The sequence below is a fragment of the Haliotis rubra genome, unplaced genomic scaffold (genome assembly GCF_003918875.1).
Source record: "Haliotis rubra isolate DU_JTF1 unplaced genomic scaffold, ASM391887v1 Scf705, whole genome shotgun sequence".
NCBI classification, from domain to species: domain Eukaryota; kingdom Metazoa; phylum Mollusca; class Gastropoda; order Lepetellida; family Haliotidae; genus Haliotis; species Haliotis rubra.
Window position 1 is genome coordinate 261,251 of NW_025767419.1, and position 6,679 is coordinate 267,929.

Consider the following 6,679-nt stretch of genomic DNA (forward strand, 5'->3'; position numbering starts at 1 on the left):
GAATGTTATTAGGAAAAATAGTTGCAACGCAATGGCCTGAGGGTACACCAGCCAAATTGCCAACTTCCCGTACAAATACAGTAATAGACCCTTTAAGACAAAACCTGCCTGTCCTGTTACCTTGTAATTACCACGTTTCACGTAATACAGGGGCTGGTTTAAAACTGGCTAAAAACAGGCTTAACCATTTTTGTCTGCTTCACTCATGACCTTGGTCAATAGTATGGTGGCCCAGAAGGGACATCGCTTTCTCGCCATCAATAACCAATCGCAACGCGAGAAGCGAGAAAGCGGTAACTCAAGTCGAGAAAGAGAAAGCATGTGAAGAGGAAGCGATAGCATGAGAGGAGAAAGCGACATTTGCATATAGCTTTCTCGTCTCGTGGTATCACTTTCTCGCGACGGTAAACGAACGCGAGAAAACGATGTCACCCTAGACCACTATATGTAGCATAACGTCGTTAAACGTTAAAAGCAGGGTGATTCACAGACGCGATAAACTGGAGTAACCTCCCTTGGGTAGGATGTGTTTTTACACCCTTAAGTGAATTGAGATACGATATTTCACGACAACTTTATTATGGCTGTTCTGTGGCTATTAAAACTAACTTATTGATTCTCCCTACTTATATATTGCCATAACGTCCACTGAATAAAAGCTTTACTTGGTGGTTGTTATTACCCGGTGAAAATAGAACATATTGATTGTGACATTAGTAAGTTGGTGAGAGATCAGGAAGTTTTTTAGGCAAATTTTGTAAAGTGATGAGTAGTTAGCCATCTCAATAAGACGCCATAAAAATAGAACTCATCATAGATGACAGATTAACAGAAGAATAAAATGAAATCGTTTAATAACCAAGTGGGTAATAAGGGACCGTTCATAATTTAGTGTGTGTGTGTGTGTGTGTGTGTGTGTGGTATGATGTACAAACTCCCCCACACACACACACCTCGCATAATATTTTAATATTTTTATGTACAACATTGCTGATCCCCCTAGTGCATGCGTACAAAATTGCTCACCCCTCTACCTCCCGAGAACAAAATGGGTGATCCCCCTTAAAATCGTCAGCACCCCCAAGCCATAAATTATGAACGGTCCCTAAATAGCATCTCCCTTACTGACAGTTTCATTGGGTTGGTATGTTGTTCCCATTACGCCGTAAAACAACATTTCACTCCATTTTCACTTATATGTTAAGCTGCATATTGTCGTTGCAGTTAACAATTAATATGTTCTTGACACTAATGCACTTATTATATATTATGATATGTTTAGATGTATGCATTTATGCGTTTCTTCTATTTTGTCAAACAATCAATAGAGGCATTCAACTCGGCTTCACAGGTACCCATTTCAAAAGCCGTTATAACTGCACAACATTCATTAGATCCTATCACACAAGTACCAAAGATGCGTGAGTGAATTGTACCGAAGGCAAGGTAAACAACTGTGTCTTCTCTCAGCGAAAAATCGACTATGCGGGAATGCAAACTTTTATTTCACAATCTGCTGTAATTCATTGCTTAGTCATAACCTATTTCCCATCATGGTTGGCGACTGATGTCAGAACAAATTATTCAATTTTCCATGCTAGTATAATGAAAAACTTTCTATTGTGTAAAGACAAGGAACACCCCAGTGTCACGGTAATGCCTACACCGTGACATGTACCTCAACGTGACATGAATACCTGTACCGTGTACGCGTGACACTGACGAGGCTACGCCGCAATGATATCTGTTCCAAACAGTTATCACGCGGCAACCATTAAGTCCTTCATATACTGTGTTTATACGTGACAGTATTTGCTATTGTTATCGATGATATGTACAGTAAATAGTGTCATATTTATGAGGCAGGATACACTTTAAAACTGTAGTCATGCATGTCGTTACTATTCAATCCACGTGCCAGACTTAATGCATGGAGGTTGTGCATACTGCTGTATTGTGTAATGGCGGTCTATTCAACAATAACTACACACTGAAGTATGTGTTGAGTATGCTTTTCGGTTTTGCAGACGGGCGTAATCATGATGTTAGGAAAGTGTTCCTGGATATTTCTGTCACTTACCACAGCGGAGATAACAACGTGAATTAATACTGGATTGAGGCTGTTAGAATAGTATGTGGACGTGTTGGCCAGGAAACAAAACGTTTAGATCGATAATACGTGTGTGTGTGTGTGTGTGTGTGTGTGTGAGTGTGTGTGTGTGTGTGTGTGTGTGTGTGTGTGTGAGTGACAGAGAAAGAAAGGAGAGATACAATAAAGTTAGATTTGTGTCTGTTTTTGTTTGTGTTTGTTCCTTTGTGTGTTAAAAGGGAGAAATGCAATGACGTTGTAGGTGAGTGTGTCAGTGTGTGTTTCAGGCACATCTACATTGAGGTTAGACAAACGTGTGATTCAAAATGTGTATGAGTTTAAAAGAAACCCCGCGTAGAGACAGATACATATATAAGTTTATGAGAAGTAGGTAGAAAGTGTGTATGGAGATAAAGTCTGTGTCAACGGAGAATGGGCATTAGGATTACTAATGGCGTCACAGAACACTGCACCAATATAGACAACATGTGTACGAGTCTCCGTCAGACACGACTGAAACCTCCTCACAACCCCACAACCCCACGAACTCTTCCACAGACAACACAGTCGACGACGACAGTGACAACTACAGCCACAGCAAATCTACATCAACACTCACCTTACAGTCCGCTATATCCTCCGCTGTATTCCCAACGTTCTCAACATGTCAAACAGTCAACACTACACTGACAAAAATCACTAGTAGATCCGTGACGAGAAAACCAACAGCTCTGTCTCCAAGCTCAACGACAGCACTGGACTCCTCCAGCACAGGGTGATGTGGGAATGAGCTTCAGTCACACTACAGCGACCAGCAATAGGGTCCGCTTTACCTGTAGAGAGTTGTGTAGTCTCTACATACAACATATGCCGTGTAAGTTGGCAGATGGGCTTACTTTAACCTCCGGCTATCACAATTGTGTCACCAAACCCTGGGTGGTTAGACGGGTAGATTTAATCCCCACCTTGAAGCTCGTGTCCTCAAAAGCTCTTTAATTCTGTCTCTGGCCTAATATTCGAGAAATCGATAAGGAAGTCCGTCATATGGTTACTTATTTGAGATGAACTACAGCACTTGTAGCTGTGCGCTGTTAAAAGGCCCCTGTGAAGATTTGAATTTGAAATACAGGGCTCTTTTTGTCCGTGCCTTTGAGTGTCTTTTCGATTTCCTGTTGTTTTTATAGTTAGGGTATTGTATGACTATTTCCGTTTCATACACCGAACGTGATGCAGACAGACACGATGCGTATTTTGTGTGAATGGAGTTATAACCCCAGAATATGACTTCACAAAGCGTGCTGTAATATGATGCTTTACACTGATATAAGTGGTGATAAAGGTAGAGTTATTTACAAATACACAGGTTTTTAAGGTAGTGTTGGTTTAGTCAAATTGCATCCACTGATATAGCAGAGTTTTGTGTGAGTGAGTGAATGAATGTCATTCTACGCTACAGATCACTGTTATTCATCAACATGACGTAGACATGTAATCGAATAAATCTCAACCGATGCTTGATAGAATGAACAACCAACCATGTAGTCAGTGAGCCATGTCAGACTGGATGCCCAGCTCAAGTCGGGTCGTAGGGCAATCTTGTATTTTTGTGTGTTGTTTAACGAAACACTCAGCAGTTTTAAAGCTATACGACTGTGTTCAGTAAATAATCGAGTCTGGACCAGAAAACCCAGTGATTGACATCATGAACATCGACCCACGCAGTTGGGAACCGATGACATGTGTCAACCAGACAATCCAGTGATCAACAGCGTGAGCATCGATCTGCGAATTTGGGAACCGATGACATGTGTCAACCAAGCCAGCGAGCTCCTGACCACCCGATCTCGTTAGCCGCCTCTTACCTCAAGCTTGGGTTGCTGAAGATCAATTCTAACCCGGACATTCACTGGTTACGACAATCTCGAGCCAATGCGGGGACAGTCATGAAGTGCTGGTGACTTACCCCAGAATCTCCAGAGTTTATAAAGATCATCACTGAAAGTGATTTAGTGTTCTAACAGTGGAAATTGTCTTACGAAATGTTTTAGAGAAACATAAAGTTCCACTGACACACACCAAGAAAGGTCCGTCATTCGCGGAGATGGCCATATGTAGAATCGAACTCGGAACATCAGCAGGACGAGCGAACGTACAGAGAAAATGAACTACCCCCCACAACAACCATTGAGGCCTCTTGTACAATGTTACCCAAGGCTACGTAAGTCTATGTAAGAGTATGAGAGATACGATCGTCGCTTTCCAAGCCCTATAGTGAAACAGGGAGTCCAACCCAAGTCTAGAATGATTTGGCAAATATAGGTTTTCTCAACTTTAAGATAATTTTTATGGGCTTCTTTCAGATTTTTTTATTTTTTGGGGTAAATATAGGTTGTAAATAAGATTTGTTTTATTTATGGGACTAAATATCAATCTCATCGTACTGCTACGACTGTTTTGTGTAAGTGGATCAAGGTCAGTGTTTCTGGTTTTTCAACGAAAAGCATTAGTTTATACTCTGATGTTTTTCCTTGATGTCCCTACCTACAGCGCTATGTGGAGCGTATTACACCCAGTAGTGATTTTAGATCTGGCAGCCAGGTCCTTAGAGTCATCGTGTACTGCTCGACTTTGAACTTTTGAAAACACCTGCCGATATCTGTTGTTTGACCTCTGAGATAATCTCTCGGGATTTGGAAAAAACACCGCCAAACCCAAAACCTGTCATGGTGGTTTGATAAGAGGTCAGTTTGAGGAAAACCTCCATGTTGCAGATTGTAAAGGACCCGGAAACTGATAAACAGTGTACGCTAGCACGGTTCTTCGACTTAGTTCAAGTTGGTATTTTACTAGATCGGGGACTCTCTTTCATGACGTGACAACCGGATCGCCGTGGTACATAGCTCTTCGAATCTCGATGATGCCTTCTGCGGCGAAATTTTAAGGCAGGATGTAATTATTCATTGAGTTTAACTTTCGACTTTATTCCCACAGCATGCATTCTATACGCAAAGAGTATAACAAATTATTGCTGGAATATAGAGCGGCGTAAAACCATACTCACTCACTCACTTTGAAGACTCCTTTGCTACTGCGAAATTTTGAGGCAGGATGTAATTATTTATTCAGTTATGGGAAAACCCACATACTTTGGTATCAGATATGATGAAATTTTCATCGATAAGTGGTTTGTCTGTTCCTGATTTGATTATTTATATCGCGCCGAGATATCCTGGGAAATGGCTGAGAGACGTGTAAAAAGCATCCATTAAAGAATCATGGGGCTATTAGGGCCAGAAGGTCAAGTGTCATATTTGACAAAAGACTCAGCTGTAAATGAGTATCGGTGGTCAGAATGAATTTTTTATTTGGTTAGTATTGGGATAAGACATTTGGATATTCACGGTACATTATGACACGACATACGCTGTTGTCGCAGATAAAGGGAATCATGTAAAATGTGAAAAATAAACATTTATGATTTCATTATTCAGAAGGTATATAAAGTATCTGTTAAATTGATTTACCACACGTCTTTAAGGTGTATCATATGTCTTTACTATTTACCAATATTAAATTCCTTTGAGGTTATATACGTCTCTTTTACGTGACGCAAAATTTCAGTATAAAACTCAGATAACGTCTGAATAACAAGAGCAAAGAGCAAAGACCAAAATCAGTTTCTTTTAGTTCACCAGATGGATAATATTTTTACGAAATCAGTTACCAATTCATATTTTTAAAAGATCTGATGTGTTTTACCACCGGCTTTCGAAAGAAAAAAAGCCCGTAAGTGATTAAACTCAAAGACGCCGAAAGATCGATAAAGATACATAAGTTAATTTGATTTACCTCGCTCTCATATAATGTTGTGACATACCGGGTAACTGCGTAAAAACAATATCCCCCAAAGTTGGCCAAAGGAATCGATGTATCTGCTCCAGAGGGTAAGTAGAGTGGTCGCCCTTGGAAACCGCACCTTTACAGACGCTTCTACCAATTCTGCTTCGCAAAATGTACATTGGAATTCGAAAGGGTGATTGAGTGAGTCGGGTTTTATGCAGCTTTTAGCAATATTCCAGCAATATCACAGCGGGGGGACACCATAAATGGGCTTCACAAATTGTACCCATGTGGGGAATCGAACCCGGGCCTTCAGCCTGACGAGCGAACGCTTTAACCACTAGGCTACCGCTCCCTGTTCGACAGAAACAACTGACACACAAAGGATGTTTATCTGTTTATTATTCCGCGTATGTGTTTAAAACACTGAGTATAACATACATTATAATATATTTCCTTTTTCTTGCAACAGTGGCTTTTTAATTGCCACTCGATTGCCACTCCCCTTGTCGTGAACTGAATCTAAGATTCGTCTGATCAATGACTCCAGGGTGTCGTTGTACAAAGCAACCTTAGCGCCACGCCAGTCGTAAGTCTGTGATATGGTATGGGAGTTACGATCACCTTAGCGCTACGCCAGTCGTAAGTCTGTGTTATGGTATGGGAGTAACGATCACCTTAGCGCTACGCCAGTCGTAAGTCTGTGTTATGGTATGGGAGTAACGATCACCTTAGCGCTACGCCAGTCGT

At 41.0% G+C, this 6,679-nt stretch overlaps 1 protein-coding gene across 1 annotated transcript in view; it reads right to left on the reverse strand.

Annotated features, from left to right (window-relative positions):
• The window catches only part of LOC124258996, a 50,683-nt gene extending 47,422 nt beyond the window's left edge, over positions 1–3,261 (reverse strand). Inside the window, exon 1 of the mRNA XM_046693057.1 lies at positions 2,709–3,261. The gene's annotated coding sequence lies outside the window, so the exon portion shown is untranslated. The remainder of the gene's footprint in view (positions 1–2,708) is intronic.
• Between the last annotated feature and the right edge of the window lie 3,418 nt (positions 3,262–6,679).